We start from the raw sequence: 18,120 nt of genomic DNA, 5'->3' as shown, positions 1-18,120 counted from the left end.
AGGTGGAAGCCCTGCTTTTGGTTCAAATTTCAGATTTTTAGATTTTTCATCTTCCTTATTCTAGTTTTGTTTCATCCAATATTTGTCAATGCTCTGTTCTATTGATTCTACATAGATCGTGGTATAATTATAGTTCTTGTTTCTAGAATATTTTCTAGAACCCTGACAGCAGTACATGCCTATGAGACTGTGACCACTACCGTACCTCTCACGGCTATGGATTTTCAAAGCTCTGTTTTGCCATGTGGCAGACTCAGATAGAGCTGAAACTTCACATCTGAGCAAGGGATCTAGAGATCTACCAGCCTACAGAATTTGGTGCCAGTCTGACCTGCCACATGACAATTATTGGCATTCAAAGTTGGCAAGCAGGAAAGGATTCCTACCACAGGTGTTTTTGTGAACCGAGATCCGTAGATTTTAAACAAAATGTACTTAAAGAAGAATAGAAGAGAACAGCAGAACTAGTGAAAGAGAATGGTAAAAGAAGTAAACAAGAAACTGGAAAACCAAACCAACAATAAGAATGCCATGTCACCAAGCAGCAACCCCGGGGATAAAGCAATGAAGGAGAAATCAGCCACTATTCTTACTCCTACCAATACCAACACCCTCAATGTTATTAACTCGCACCAAATAAAGTTGCTTACAGCCCGATATATAGATTACCCATCCCAAAAATTAGTTTTGAATTTGACTAATGCAGGACTGGTTCGGATTGGTTTGCTCCCAATCTGAACATTTTGGTTCAAAATTTGGTTCCATTGATTGGATGACCAAGTTCATTGAACCAGCCTTATCTAGTCCAATCATTGGATGATTTAAGACTTTATTTTCTTTCTTGTATTTATTATCAGTTGTTAAGATAAGTTTAGTATGTTGTTAGTGTCTTGTAGGGCCCATTCATAGATTTAAGGAGTCTTATATGCACACAATCATGGGAACCTAATAGTTTCCTTTTTCAATTACTCTTTACTTCTTTTTTTATTAAAGTGTTGAGTCAATAGGGACTCACCAAGATAGCTTGCGGTTGGAGAGTTTAAGGCAATTTTTAAAAAAAAAATTATTTGGATTTAGTGTTATAATATGTAAAGACTTAACAGCCCTCTTTACGAAGTTATTGGATAAGTCAGTGCCTCCATCCCTCTCTCTCTCCTCTCTCTTCCCCCCCCCCCCACGGATTTGGGTCTTCTCTCCTCTCTATGCAACATCTCTCTTCTCTCTGTTCTTCATACCTGCAGCACATGTACTAGCAGGGCTATTTCTCTTTCTTATGCCCATGACCAGCATATCTTCTCTCAGTCTCAGATCTACATCAATTTAGTAGCAGAGCAAACCTGGCCGATGGATCCAATCCATTTGCTGGCGATTCGTCAACAACTTCAACTTATGCAAAAGAAACTGGAAGAAACTAAGCGACAATGCAAGGACTTCAAGAACCGATTGTTGGTCACATCAGATCGTATGGACTTTTCCTTCGACAATTTAATCTCAGTCGTTGAGCAAAGGATGGAAGAGCTAGAAGACGAACTACCAATGATGGGGGACGAGATGGCACCGCTGATTGTTGAAGATCAACTTCTGGAGGAGAATAAACCAATTAATCTCTTCAGTGAACCGATCAAATTTATATTTCCAAGTTGCTACTTCAACAACAAACTTCGTGACGCAGATTTCACACCGTTCGATTGAGGCTTAATCTCTGATTTCATACCGTCAAGGATGGATGCTGATCGATTGGTGCTGATTCTCCCGTTTTACAAAACTCATAGGTGAGTTTTTCTCAACACTAGGAGAATTGATGCAGGCGTATTTGCTTGGACCGGGCCGAACTTGTTTGAGAACCCAAACCGAGAAACAGGACCAAATTTGGGTCGTTAGTCTAGTAGGATATTAGTAGTTTATTAATTTAGACATTAGTAGTTTCTTAATCTACTTTTTTGGATTTATCTTGTAATCTTCTGTTTTACTTAGTCTAGAGATCCATTCCATTTTTAGTTTTAGAGTTTTAATCCATTAAAGTTTTAGTTTGGGTTAGATAATTAGGAGATTGCGTTAGATTTTACTTCTATTTCAGCATTAATTTACAATTAGGAAACTTTCAATCTCATTTATATAAATATGCTTGTAACCAAATTCATTGGGTAGATTTGATAAAGGAAATATTTTAGTTGTTTGGTAGAAGCCTGTGTGGGGTGCTTGTGCAATCTCGTCCCAATCTCTCCTCCTCTCTTCCCTCCCCCTAGGTTCCCTCTCTTCTTCCTTATTCCTCTTATATTCTTTTCTCCCTTCCTTTCTTTTTCCCTGCTGTAATACCTGCACTTTATAAATGCCCAGTTACTGTTCCATGTCAGTGTCATTCTGTTTTATTGTAGCGAAACACTGATTCAGCAAGGAGATTCTTCGAACTCCACCAGCCAGCTAATTGGCCCTGAGTTTTGGGGTGTTGAATCACCATTGTTACGCATAAATATTACTTGCCAATATGCATCGGACACGTGGCATGAAAGATCCACACCTCACAAAGGACTCCGAAGGACCTAGGCTCCGTGAAAGATCCGAACCACCCACTTTAAGGCCTTTCCATACAAAGCACTTTCCAAATAGGAAGCTAACTTGATGACTAATCCGGGAAACTCTCACCAAGGAGACTCCCATCGAAGATCTACCTCTATTCTCTCCCATAGAGAATTAACTTTTATTCAAGGATGCCTTCCTAAACGGGACTCTCACAACCACCCTACTCAAGGTATAAACATGTGATAAACTCCACAAGTACGACTCGAATTCACTACTGGCTATTCTTTGCACTCTTTCATTACCAATTCTTGTCGCTGTTGCTGAAGAAACTGACTTAGGCATCAGATACTTCCCCCCCCCCCCGAGTCATCTCCGGTCCTCTCTTATGTCTCCTATTCCATCTCTTCAGGCCATTACAACGCCATGAAAGGACCGTTAGAGTTTTTGCGGCAACAACCATCTTGGAGCGATCCCAGCCCTAGGTGATTATCCCCAGAATCATCCTCTGCTATGAGCTATTGCACCACAATCAAACCTGAAACTGTATTCACTGCCAGGTTAGAATTGCAATAGTTGTATCTCCCTTGTCACGTATTGTTTGAGTTGATTGATGGAAGCATGCAAGAGAGCTTGAGGTTTCGACCCTAGCCTCAAAATTTCAAACTCAATCGTACTTTAACGAAGGAGTTCTTCCTCTCGACCCTCCACGTGTTTCCACAGCTAGCACAGGTCGGGAGGTTGTAGACAACCCCCCCCCCAACAATATATTAATCTTAAACCCTATTTCCCCTATCAAGTGGCCCTCCCCTATTTTGTTAATTATGGCTTTGCCCCTCCCCTTTTAACTTTGAGATATTAGAGCCAAACTAGAGGTTACAGCATGGAGGTTGATGGTTCACAACAGTCGATTACCGATGAAATCCGTACACTCCAAGAAAATTTGCAAGCGGTACTTCTTGATCTCCAAATAGGGCTAGTTGGTCTCAAGACAGGTTGTCGAAAGATTGTTGATAATACTAACCGCTTTTATGAGGTCTCAAGTATAATAGAAACTTTAGAGGAAGACTCAGAAGTGGCAAAAAGGTGGAAAAGGAAAGTGATGATCAAGATGAAGTAAATGGTCCAATCAAGATTGAAGCTAAGGAATTGATCGGCAGTCCAATTGCAGTTGTGAAGCCCCATGATCAGATTCCAATCGAAGAGATATCATTTGTCAATGATCATTAAGAGATCGTGATGGTTGATCGTGAGATGCGTTGGATCATCACCCCGTCAAAGCTGATGATTCTGGATATTGATCGGGAGGTGTTGATCCTTCCTTATTACAAAACTCAAGGACGAGTTTTTTCTAGCAAGGAGGGAATAATGCAGGACTGTTTTGGGTTGGTTTGGTCTAGATCTTAACTTTTTTATTCAAAATTTGGTTCCACTGATTAGATGACCAGGTTCAATGAACCAGCCTTATCTAGTCTAATTGTGAGATGATTTAGGACTTTATTTCCTTTCTTTTACTTATTATTCAGTTGTTAAGATTAGTTTTTTCTAGCAAGGAGGGATAATGCAGAACTGTTTGGGTTGGTTTGGTCTAGATCTTAACTTTTTTATTCAAAATTTGGTTCCATTGATTAGATGACCAGGTTCAATGAACCAGCCTTATCTAGTCTAATTGTGAGATGATTTAGGACTTCATTTCCTTTCTTATAATTATTATTCAGTTGTTAGGATAAGTTTAGTAAGTTGTTAGTGTTTTATGGGGCCCATTCCTAGATTTAAGGAGCCTTATATGCACACAATCGGGCCCATTCCTAAATTTAAGGAGCCTTATATGCACCCAATCGTGGGTACCCAATAGTTTCCTTCTTATATGCACACAACGTCTATTGTTGTTGAATAATGTATACCAGAATACCTTGGGGGTATTCTGGTCTTTTTGGGCCTCTTTTTATGTACTGCGGACTATCTTAGTAGAGTCGGCTAGAGTAGGAACAATTCTGTCCTTTTGTAACCTCTTTACTTATTCTAAATAAAGGGCTTGACTGATCATTCAAATCATTCAAGCAATTTTGTTATGCTAACATGGCATCAGAGCCAATTTTCTGATCTGGCTTACAGAACACCCCCCCCAAATCGCCTCTCTTCTTTTTCTCCCTCCCTCTTCTTCTCGATCTCTTCTCTCTCTCTCTCTTTTTTCCTTGGTTCCCACCACCCACATTAGAGCAGCACTAATGAGGTGATAGAATGATCTAGTCGCTGCCCTCAATCCAACCTCTTCAACTAATGCTCTAAACCATGTTCTCATCTGCGATTTTTGGAGTTCTCCCCTTCTTGAAGATCGAGCCTCTTTCTGTGTTGAAGGTTGATCTTTCCTTGTTGGAGATCCATTCTAGCAGCTTTGGACAGCATCTATCACAGGTTTGCATCATCCATTGAAGACATCTCCGCTATATAAATCTCACTTTCAGGGTTTTTCAAAACCCTGACACTCATCGATTTTGGGGTGTAAAGGTTTCAGCCCTTGCTGATTTTTTTAGGGCACTTTTATTCATCTCAAAGGAGTACTTGACCCTCCTGGTAGCTCATTCTATTGAAAATATTTCAAGATTTTCAGGTTTCCCCTCCAAGGATTGATTTCTGCAAATATCGATCTCCCTTTTCTGTTTTTGGTTCTTGGCTGGCTGCATCGATTCCTTTCTGGTTCTGCTGATCTGATTGTGTCAGTATGTCTAGTTCTGATCTTACTACTGCTACCTCCGGCATTGAAGGACAGTCAAGTAATGAATATCTCCCTTTTGCTGCTGCTATTAAACTCGATGGGACAAATTATTTGATGTGGCCTAGATCTACCTATTTGACTGTTACTGGTCGCGGTCTTACAGGACACCTAATTGGCACTGCTACAAAGCCATCTGCCCCTGGTCCTCTTCAAGACCGATGGATTTCTAAGGTGATGTTTTTTTTGCCGCATTCCATGCAATCAGACCTCCCCAGTGGATATTTATTATTGGACACATCAGATTTGGGCTGTTGCAAAGGAGATTTATGGACAGGTTGGGAATGATGCTCAGGTGTATGAAATCAGGAAGAAGGTCCATGACACCACCCAAAAGGAACTCTCTATATCCCAATACTATATTGTCCGCAAGAGTTTATGGCAACCGTTGTATCACTACTCTGATTTTCAGCCTACTAATCCCACTGACATTTCTGCCTATCGAAAGCATGTTGATAAAATTCGGGCATATGATTTCTTGGCAGGTCTGAACATTGAGTATGATCCTATCCATGTGCAAGTTCTTAGTAGATCTCCTTACCCTACACTGGAGCAGTCCTATGCTTTGGTACATGCTGAGGAGACTCGTCGGACAGCTATGCTGCATACTTCCACTGTAGATCGGTGTGCTTTACAAGCTGGTTCCAGCCCTACTCCCATAACTGATGGTTCTCCTCATACCAATACTTCCTCAAAGGAACCTGTTAAGCGTGAACACTGCAACAAACCATATCACACAAAGGCTACCTGTTGGAAACTACATGGGAAACCTGCTGATTTTGAAGCCAAACATGGTAGTGGCAAAACTAAAAACAAGGCTAATCACACTGAAAGTGTAGCTACAGGTCCCACTGCTGAAAATGGTCTCTCCCAAGAAGAATTACAAGCTTCCAGGCGTATGTTATAGGCTTCTGCTACATCTACTACATCACTTCCTGCCACTTCTTCCACTCCATCAGGTTCCAACTTTGCCCATTCAGGTATTTCATTTGGTCATTGTGTATCGGTTGTCTCCACTCCATGGATTATAGACTCCGGTGCCACTGATCATATGACAGGCACTTCCAGTCTCTTTCACAAGTATTCTCCCACTTCTGGCAAGGACAAAGTCAGGGTGGTTGATGGCTTCCTCTCATCTGTTTCTGGAAAGGGATCCATTAGTTGCTCACCTTTCATTACATTATCTTCCGTTTTGCATATTCCTAACTTTACTTCCATTAGTAGTCTTACTAAAGATCTGAATTGTAAAGTAACTTCTTTTTCCAACTCATTGTGTTTTTCAGGAACTGGTAATAGGGAAAACGATTGGATGTAGTAAAGTGCACGGTAGATTGGACCTGCTTGATAATGGTTGTCTTCCTCCAACTGCATTACCTTCTCAATTATGTCAAACTTCCTCTTTCTCCTGTGAATTACACCAATGGCATTTTAGATTAGGTCACTCCTCTTTAGGAACTTTATCCAATTTATATCCAGCATTAATTAAAAAATGTAATGAGGAAATTTTTTGTGAGGCTTGTGTCTTGGCCAAACAGGCACGTGCAACTTATTCCATTTCTAATAAAAGATTTCTTCCTCTTTTCATTTGGTTCATACTGATGTGTGGGGTCCTAGTTGCAAAGTTTCTCTTTCCGACCATCGTTGGTTTGTTTCATTTATCGATTGTTACTCTACGAACAGTTGGGTCTACCTGATGAACAATAAAAATGAAGTCTTTTCATGGTTTCAGCACTTCCATAAAATGGTTCAAATCCAATTCAATGCCTCTCAAAATTTTGAGTGACAATGGGACAGAATATATGGAAGGTCAGTTCCAAACATACCTTGTTGCCCATGGGATTATACATCAGACCAGTTGTGTTGATACACCAGCCCAAAATGGTGTGGCTGAAAGAAATCGTCATCTCTTGGAGGTGGCTAGAGCCTTAATGTTTGCTCGACATGTTCCCTCCTACTACTGGGGGGATGTTGTCCTCACTGCAGCCTATTTGATTAATAGGATGCCTACTCGGGTCCTTGACTCCCGTTCCCCAGCTGAGCTCTTACTTGGCTCTTCCTCCTTTATCGTTTCCCCTAGGGCCTTTGGTTGTGTTTGTTATGCTAGGGATACTAGATCCCCTGGTAAACTTGAGCCCCGTGGTCTCCGTTGCATTTTCTTAAGTTACTCTGCCACCCAAAAAAGGGTACAAGTGTTATTATCCTCTTACCAGACGTACTATGGTAAGTATGGATGTAGTTTTTCATTGGGTCTTTCGTATTATTCGTCCCCACCTCTTCAGGAGGAGAGTTTTAGTGAAATGTGCTGACTATAGAGCCCCCACTTCAGTATGTGCATGATGAGTTTGCTCTTGTTCCTCCCTCTACCTCAAGGAAAGGGGTTCCTATACAGGGGGAGACTACAAATAATGGTAACAATAAAACTCCACTTCAGGGGGAGCTTACTTCAGTTCAAAAAACCATTAGTGAATTTCAGAGGACTGATGATTATACTATGAAGTTCTATACAAAGAGTCGTACCAAACATAAGCAGCTTCAATCCACTACAGCACTGGTACCCATCCAGTTGCCAAACACGGAGTCAAAACCTACTTCGCTACCTGGTAAGACTTCTTCTCTCGGGTTACCTATTGCTGTTTACAAAGGTGTTAGGGCTTGTGCTCAACACCATATATCCCATGTTGTCTCTTATGACTCCCTTTCTCCATCTTTTCATGCAATTGTTTCTTCTCTTTCTTTTGCTCCTATTCCTCAGAATTGAGAGGAAGCTTTATCAGATGGAAAGTGGAAGGCAATAACGATGGAAGAAATGAAAGCCTTAAAGAAAAATGATACATGGGAGCTTGTGGTTCTTCCACCAGGGAAAAGACTAGTTGGACGTAAGTGGGTGTTTGTGGTAAAACAGAAGGTGGATGGCACTGTGGATAGATATAAGGCACGACTCATGGCAAAGAGTTCACCCAGACAAACAGGATTGATTATTAGGAGACCTTTGCACCTGTTGCAAAGTTGAACACCGTCAGAGTTTTGTTATCTTGTACTATCAATCTTGGACGGGATTTACAACAGCCGGATATGAAGAATACGTTTCTCAGTGGAGAGCTTGATGAGGAGGTATATATGGATATTCCACCAGGGTTCTCTTGTGACAAAACCCAAGCCAAAGTGTGTAAATTGAAACATGCACTTTATGGGCTGAAGCAGTCACCTCGAGCATGGTTTGGCAGGTTTTACAAGACTATGATTTCTGTAGGCTATAAACAGAGTAATGTTGATTACACTCTATTTATAAAAAGGGCTGGTGAAAAAGCATTGTTCTTATAGTCTACGTTGATGATATTGTGGTAACCGAAAATGATGGTAATGATTGATGAGATCAGTCGTCTGAAGATTTTTCTTGGACAGGAATTTTTTTTTTTTATGAATAAAAATTTAATTACAAAGAAAAGGGGAGGGGGAATATACAAGCCCGAGGGCCAACAAAACCGAAGCTAGCTAAAGACTAGTTAGGGCGCAAAATGGTGGAAGGGAGACCCCAGGAGACAACAATAAGCATGTTCCTTGGGGTATCCATAACACTAATCGGGGAAAGGGAACTTGCTTTAGATGAAACATCAAAGAAGATGGCCTTCCAAATCTTGTCGAAAGAGCGGGAGTTGGACGTCCATCTTCTAAGGTTACGCTCCATCCAAATGTGAGATATAGTAGCACAAAAGGCAAGCTTGCCAACCGTGTCATAGATCGAATTGCCACCAAAAGTCATATGAATCCAAACCCATTCACAAGATAGGGGAAGAGGCCTTCTACGAGCAGGCCAGCAATGGCGGAGAACCCGGTTCCAAATGGAGGCAGGCAAAGGGGCAAGTGAAGAAAAGATGATTTGTGTCTTCGTGTCCATTCCAACAGAGGCAGCATCTAGGAGAGACTTGCATGTGGCGGTAAGTAAGGAAGGCTTGGGTTGGAAGGCAATTTGCTAGGGCACGCCAAGCAGTGAAGCTCTGTCTTGGGATGTGAGCTTTGAACCAAACCACTTTTTGCCAAGGACAGGGGGTCCCTCTATGTCTAACCATGTCCCAAGCGGAGTGGACCTAAATGTGCCAGTGGTGGAGGGGAGCCATAAGATGGTATCTCCTTTGCCTCTGTGTCCAGGGGGAATAGGGGGGAGGGAACTCCAGCGATCTGCAAGAGGGGGGAGAGCTGGGGGGGACCAAGAGCCATTGGTGATGATGGAAGCCACTAGGGTAAATCTGTCCAAGCCAGAACCAGAGATGGCACGGGGGCTGACTATGGAGGCAAGGACACCTGAAGGATGCCAATTATCAAGCCAAAGATAGGTCTGCGACCCATCGTCAATCCTACAAGAAATAGCTCCCCTGACAATGTGCCTCACTTGAAGAATTCTGCGCCAAATCCAGGAAGAGTCTAGGCCAGAGCTGACAGTCCAAATAGAGTCTCTACGGAAAGGCCCCGCATACACCCAGGAAGTCCAAATACTAGATTTGTTGGTGAGGAGCTTCCATAGCAACTTGATAGAACCAGCTAAGTTGACATCTTTAATCCTTCTGAGACCAAGACCTCCTTCAAATTTGGACAGAAGTTTGAAATTAAGGATCTGGGAAAATTAAGGTACTTCCTTGGAATTGAAGTTGCTAGGTCTTCTAAGGGCATCTTTCTCTCCCAAAGGAAGTATATCCTGGATTTGTTGACAGAAACAGGTTTGTTAGGATGTCACCCTTCAGATACTCCTATGGATGCTAATGTCCGTCTTAAAGAAAAAGAGGGTGGACCTGTTGATAAAGGCCAGCACCAAAGATTGGTAAGGAAGTTGATTTATCTCTCACATACATATCCAGACATTGCTATAGCAGTGAGCACTGTGAGTCAATTCATTCATGATCCCTACTCTTCCCATATGGAGGTTGTTCTTCATATTCTTCACTACTTGAAGTCAGCTCCAGGAAAAGGCATTCTCATGTCCCCTCATGATCACCTACGGATAGAGGCCTATACCGAAAGTCTATCTCTAGGTACTGTACTTTTGTAGGTGGCAATCTTGTCACTTGGCGCAATAAGAAGCAGAATGTGGTAGCTTGTTCTATTGCTAAAGCAGAATTTCATGCTATGGCACAAGGTATTTGTGAGTTACTATGGCTCAAGGGTTTATTACAAAACCTTGGTGTTCCTATTTGTCTCCCTATGATGTTGTATTGTGACAACAAGACGGCCATCAGCGTTGCACATAATTCAGTACAACATGATCGTACCAAGCATGTTAAGGTGGATAGGCATTTTATCAAGGAGAAGTTGGAAGGACTGATTTGTGTTCCCTTTGTGAAATCTGCTGATCAACTAGCTGATATTTTCACCAAGGGATTGTCTGGAAAGTTGTTTCATCATGCTTCAGTCAAGTTGGGCATGTTTGGCATTTATGCTCCAACTTGAGGGGAGTGTTGAATAATGTATACCAGAATACCGTGGGGGTATTCTGGTCTTTTTGGGCTTCTTTTTATGTACTGCCAATTCTCTTAGTAGAGTCGGCTAGAGTAGGGACAATTCTATCCTTCTGTAACCTCCTTACTTATTATAAAGGGAAAATATCATCCCCCTCCCCTCTAAGTATCCATAATATCAACCTAGTACCCAAGTTTTGAATAATGATAATGCCCTCCCCTACTTTTGAAAGATTCTATCAACCGTACCCTAATCGTTAGAAAACACCATTACGTGATGACGTGGGCATTTGCAAATTTTCTAAAACCCTATATTACCCCTACTTTCTTTTACGGTTTATTTTTGTATACTTCTTTTTTATTTCTTTTAAGATTCAATCCTCGCCTGCTTCTCTCTCCTCTTCTTCTTATTCACAATGGATAAGGGTGGGGTGAAAGGGGTTGCAGCGACAGACGATATGGTGGAAGGGGGTTTCAGCGACTGGGTTGGGGAAGAAGAACATGAGTGGGTGGTGTTGCAGAGCATGGGGTTGGGGTTGCAGAGGTGAGATGGGGGTTGGGGTTGCAGTTGGAGAGGAAGAAGAGAGCATGAGCTGTGGCGTGGAGCAGCAGATCGACTGACCGCTCGGCACCGTGAAGCTTTCCCCTTATTTTGTACTCCCAAGGCGGAGACCAAAATTTCCTTAAAGCAGAGACAGGACCAGTCGACTTGTATATGCTAATTTGCTGGTTATGATGGCTATTTAAGGACATGATCACAGACCAGATTTCATTCGTTTAAACAAAAAATTGGAACATAATTAACTAAAAAAACATTTTTGTTTTTAAATCAAAAATAAAAAGCATACTAAAGACGCCCTAAACAAGTACTCAATTAATCTTATGTGTGGCATCATTGGTTCACTAAACAATGATCTCTTCCAGTCATTAAACGATCCGTCATTTGTGTGTGCAGTGTGATGATTTTCGTTCCATGTGCTGTGTATTCCTTTCCATTCCCGTTCGGCGTTACCCGTCATCTGTGCGTCGTCATGATTTGTGTTTTGGCCGACCGGCGTGCGTGTATACGTTCGTCGTATACTTTTACTTGACTTGGAGGTAGGTTATTTTTCTTTTTTGTTTATTTTTGTTTTTTTATTTAATTTTACTCTGTTTATTTGTTTATTGCATTTGCAGGTATAACGTGCATTTGCTTGTGATTTGCTGACTCCATTACTTCTCTTTATTTTTTGCAGGCTTGATGAACAGGTCATTGACCCTTGTGACTTAATTTTCTGGACAAACAACCGATGACCCAATAAGTTGAAATCAAACAAGAAGAACCAGAAAATAAAAGAACTGCAAATCTTAAAAATTATTGGACAAAAAGTGGAAACTATAGAAGTTAATTGGCTGGATTCTTGAAGTTTTGAACCAACTTTTTAATAAGCTATGACTCTTGATGGACAAGGAAGAACACTATTAAATCACAAATATTTGTTAGAGAGAGGAATAGAAACTGAATGAAGAGGGGAACAATCGATCTAGTGGAAATAGAAACTGAGTGAAGAGGGGAAAAATCGATTTAATGAAAATGGGAACTGAATGAAGAGGGGAACAGAAATAGAAATTGAATGAAGACAGAAGAGGGAAATACACAGAGAGGAACCTAGACTACCCTTATCTCCAGAAGTCTGATCGAGTTGTCCGTAATCGCCCCGTCTGCAGACTGAGTTCGAAGACTCTTCCATGGCCAGGCAGCACTGATTGATTACCTCTTCCTTCGGTGCATGCGACTGGTCTTCACCAGCAACTCCCATTATGGCGAAGATTCCGTGAGATTCAAAAGAGTGGCAGCGGCATTCGGTGAGGTTGATCGAATTTGAGCAATGGAGACAGAGATGGTGGTACTGTCAAACGAATGATTCATAACGAAATAGAGCTTCCCAGCAGATCCATTGAAACGGATTCATCATCTCACCCTACCACCTGTTCTTCCTCCCCAACGGCAAACCGAACCCCATCCCACCCCCACCCGCTGCAACCCCTTCCACCCTGTCGCCTGCCGCTGCAAACCCATTCACTAAGAAGAAGAAAGCGTTGATTGAATATTTAAAAAAAAGTTAGAAAACCAGAAAGAAGAAGAAGAATAAAATTGTCATTTCATATGCTGTTTTAACAGCAGTACCCACTTAAGGTACAGTTGATAGAATCTTTCAAAAGTAGGGGAGGGCATTATCATTATTCAAAACTTGGGTACCGGGTTGATATTATGGATACTTAGAGGGGAGGGGGATGATATTTTCCCTATTATAAATAAAGGGCTTGACTGATCATTCAGATCATTCAAGCATTCAGTCACTTTTGTTCTGCTAACATATATATATGCGCGACAGCTCTCTCTTCTCTTTCTTCTTCATACCTGCAGCATTTGTAATGTAGCTTTAGATAGGCAAAGGACCTACTAGAGGCCAAATATCCAGGATCTAATGATAAAGGAACCAAGGGGCTGCTGGTTCAGCAGTTGCAATAGGGCAGTATTGAAGTTTAGGTAAATTTCTAGGGTTAGGTTTGGGGGAAAATTTTTATATGGTAATACTAGGCAGGTCTAAAGGAAGCTAACAGTGAAGGTTTGGACAAGGTTTGAACAAATTTCAAATTTCAGAAAATTAGGGTTAGGGTTTCAGGTTTTAGAATTTAGGTTGAAATTAGGGTTTTAAATGGAAGTTTAAGGCTAGGGTTGGGATCGAGTTTCCCAAGTAGGGAGGGGGATGTTCGATCCAAATATGGGGGGTTTTAATGGCAGATTAGGTTCGAACAGGATTTAGGTTGTTTTAGGTTTAATGGAGGTTAATGGGGAATTAGGGTTTAAGAGATGAATGGGGGCAGAGCTTACAGTCGAGTGTAAGGGGTGCGAGGAGGGAGCTGTGGTCTAAATTTGGGCTGAATATGATGAAGGATGAAGGCTGGCTGGAGTTAAGAAGATCTCGGGTTTTGAGGGAATTCAAATAAAATAGAAGGGGATCGATTGGGGGGAGGATTAGAGTAGGCTATAGAGGATTAGGTGTGAAATCCATATAAATTTGAACTTTGGAACTTGTGTGATTTCAAGTTCTGGTTCAGTGCCTATGCTAGCTTCAATGTTGTGGGCTGCATCAGTGGTGGATTCGGACCAATCCATCGACTCACCTATGGAGGATTCCAGGGAGTCAACACAGCTAGCCATTCTTGAGTCCAAAGATTCTACTGGCTGCCTGCATCTGAGCTACATGTGTCAGACATGCTTGGATGCACACATGCAGAAGCTCTCCATTTCCTAGGCTGGATTGTAAGTAATAACCTGTTCTTATATGTATATATATATATAATATAATTGTTTAATTAATGTATTAGGGGCAGAATAGTAATTACCTATTGAGCGACCCACATCCCCAGTGCAGAATCCAACTCCCAGTAGTATACCCAGCTAGATTCCCGCTTATGTCACATGACATCACCCATATAACTTAGATATAGGTAATTATATGGTTATTTTTATAAAATCAGATTGGAGAATCACTTTCCTAAATCTGATTCTACATAGCCCAAACCAAACAGCCTTTAATAGAGGCTTACTATATAAGGAATACCTATCTCTACTTTTCATTTCTTTCTCTCCTAAGCTGAAATCGATTTTTCCTCCAAGAGAAAGAAGAGATGCAAGGAGAAGGAGGCTAGAACTTGGGGACTTTACAATATGGAATTGGAGAAAGCTTGGGAAGGCCAATATACTTGGACTGCCACCATCTCATCTACCTCATAACCAGGTAGGCCATTAAGCCCTGCTGTAATTATTAGGCTTCTTTCCTCCTCCTCATATCCTTGATGACTTCTTGACCCATATCAGCCCTAGCATAGGGAATCAGGTAAATGATTGTAAAGACCTCAATTACAACATGCAAATGGGTTGTAATGATCCAAATGCTGTAATCTTCCTTTCCCCTTAGCCAATTTGTGATTTTATGGTTGTGCATGTCAAGATCCATGGCCAAACAACAAAACCCCCTTTTCTAGTTTATGAGGCAGATGGAGTTGCAAGTACCAGGCGGACGTCCGGCCCCTGTACCAGACTCCATCCGGCTCCCCCCTACTGTGTTTGTTTTGTTTGGGTTGTTTGGGGTATTGACCTAGGGTTTGACTCTTACTTAATTTATGTTGTTTTATGTTTAAATAGGGCTGTTGTGTACTGTTGGTGAGTTTGTTGTGGGAATTGGAATCTATTTTTGGCTAGGTTCTTCTATAATCTAAGGTAAGGGTATTTGACCTTAATTTTAGTGTGTTTGTTTACTTAATTTATGTTTGTTAATGGTTGCCATGTCATACATCATATTAAAATACTGTTCATATAGTTTTTTTTAGTTTTATCTTCTTTGCATTAGATGATGCATGATGTTAGGTTGCATCTTCATTGCATTTGCATCTATTATTCGTTCTTGAAATTACTATTGATGTTGATGTTGTCAGACAGAAATGCTTTATCTTTATTTGATTCATATGCCATCATAATAGAATGCATATGGTTAGGATTGACATGAACCCAGTGCTACGACCCTTACCAACAGAGAGAAATGTTGGATAACCCGTGGTAGGTTCGAAAGGATGATTCCGGGATGCCATTCACTATCCCATATCCGAAGAGTACTATAGGAATGGGAACAAACAGTAGGGTTAGCATTTGGGGGTTCGTTGGCGTCAGATGCGTAATACCTGAGCTGGTGGGTCCCCACCGTGGTAGAGTGGTATCGCTCGGGTGATCGACGTCTGGTTATGTGTTTCCGGGACCGAGAATATCATACCTACCACAGTAGCACTTATACCTTATGTGACTTGGTACTGTTGTTAGAAGCATACGTAGTTTAGATCATTCATCATGGACTATATGCATATGCTTGTGTGTTTCCCTTGCTGGGCTCAGTGGAGCTCACCCCTGTGGTTAACCTCATAGTTGTCAAGGAGTCGCCTAGGCGTCCAAGCGCCTTTGTCACGCCTTAAATTCTGGTGTCGCCTTGGCGCCTTATTGGTGTCGACTTAGTTTCTGACCCCCTCATTTGCCTTGGTTCGCCTAGGCGCCTTGACAACTATGGTTAACCTTATTTTTCAGATGATACTACTTCTGTTACTACTGGTGTTTCTCTGGGAGCTACTTCCGCTCTGGATCTTCCTACTGGTGCTGGAGTTGAGGATCCGCTGCTTGTGGTGCACGAGGCCTCGTGCATATGTGATGATTGTGCCTTCTCCTAAATCTGGCCTGGCAGTCTAGGCTTCTTCCCCCACTCTTTTTGTGTTTATAACACTTTTGTATAGATATAGCTTAGTTCTTGTATAGCTTGTCTTGTGTTACTTTTGAGAACTGTATAGCTGTAACACAAGTTAAATCCTTTATATAAATGAAATATCACTTAGACTTCTCTTATTATTGATGTTACTTCTATTATTTAAATTGTTTCTGCTGCGTCTGTTTACTGTATTTGTGATATATGTTTGTAAATGGAGTACTGCACTTGTGATCCTTGGGATTGGTTGGATGTCAAACATCCAGTCACACTTCGCCCTTATTAACCGGGCCGGGGTGTGACATTAGGAGAGAAGGATAATTGCAGAAAATTAAACTAACTTATTGGATTGAGCACTAGAGAAGGATAGAACCACCTTCAATGGAGATCCTCCCAGCCGTCACGGCGTAAGGAGTCGTAGGAGATCCACCTACCCTTCTTCCTTGATAGAACCACAAGGCAAACACTCACAAGGAGCAGCAGCAGCAACAATGGCGGCAGCACAATTCTGTTTTTTTTAGTAAATATTCAACTAGGGGGGAGCCTCCCACGATTTACCTTTATTTATAACATGGCCATAGGCCAAATCCTAATACAATTTAAATCCCTCCTTCATAAATCGTGGAAGGGTGTAGCTAAATTTAAAATAACTTAAAACAACTTAAAATGAAAAGACCTAATTGTCCCTAACAACTTAAAATAAAAAGACTTAATTAAATCACTTAAATTAAACCATGGTTTTAACCGGTTCAATTTAAGTTTACAAATAAGCTGAAATAAAAACTAAGTATGGAAAATACTAAAATGCAAACCTAAGCTACGGCTCCCAAACTAACCCCTAATTTCAGGGCTGCTTCTTCTTCTTTTTCTTCATTCAGGTGTGGGCACTTGGTGCTGCATCAATTTGTACCAGCACAGGGCTATTTCTCTTTCTTATGCCCATCACCTGCAGATCTTCTCTCAAATCTGCATCATTAACCCTAAAGAGAAATCCTAAACCAACTAGGAAATAACCCTCTTTAACAATTAAAAAAAAAGCTCATAATATGAATCTAATTACAAGAAACAACCCCCACGAGTGCTCATCCTGTTTCGCAATTAAATAAAACTACAAGTGAATTGGACTTGAAATAGAACTCCAAACTAAGATAGAATCCCATGGCAGATAAACACTCCATCAGTAAAAATTGGTCCTAGCTGTTCCTATACAAGTCAGAATCACAAGGTCTTTGTCTCGTTGATAAATAACTCGATAACCTTTCACATGACACCAATGTCACACAAAGAGCGTGTATAGAGCCAGCTTCAGTATCCTCGGGATCTAGAGGATGAGGCTAAGGTATATCAGACTCTTGAAAAAGAGCGTGTCTTCACTTCACTTGGTGGCCTGAACCCTGACTATGAGCCCATCAGGCTTCATATCTTAGGCCGGTCTCCCTTTCCATCTCTTAGTAAGGTCTGTAATTACTTACAGAGCGAGGAGACTCGGCATGTTGCTATAGAGCCAGCTTCAGTATCCTCTCTTGAGAGATCAGCCCTCAACTCCAGTTCTTCCAGAGATACCCGTGGAGGTGGTGGAGGCCCGGAGCCTAACCAAGAGGTAGCCAATACAGTGGAGACAATAGGTGCCAGTGGAGTTGGTAAGGACCGGTTTAAATGTGATCATTGTGGGAGAACTGGACACACCAAGGATAGGTGTTGGTCTCTTCATGGCCGTCCTCCTAGCACACGTGGTCGTGGTGGCCGTAAAGGGGGAGCTCGAGCTCACTCTGTGATGACTGAGGCAGATGCTACACTGGATGACTCCACCTTTATGGATACAGTGGTTCGCCGGGTCATGTCATAGCTTAGCACATCTTCTACACCTTCTGTAGCCAGCTCCTCATCATCCTCAACTTTACAGGTCTCTACTTCAGCCTCTACTGCAGCCCAGTCTTGGGTCATTGACTCTGGTGCCACTGACAATATGACTGGTACGTCCCATAACTATGATTCCTATACCATTTGCTCTGGTAAGGATAAGGTTAGGATAGCTGATGGCTCCCTATCCTCCATATCTGGTAAGGGTTGTATTCCTATCACCTCATCTATT

Source organism: Telopea speciosissima, chromosome 3, assembly GCF_018873765.1.
Source record: "Telopea speciosissima isolate NSW1024214 ecotype Mountain lineage chromosome 3, Tspe_v1, whole genome shotgun sequence".
NCBI classification, from domain to species: Eukaryota; Viridiplantae; Streptophyta; class Magnoliopsida; order Proteales; family Proteaceae; genus Telopea; species Telopea speciosissima.
This window is presented reverse-complemented; position numbering follows the sequence as displayed.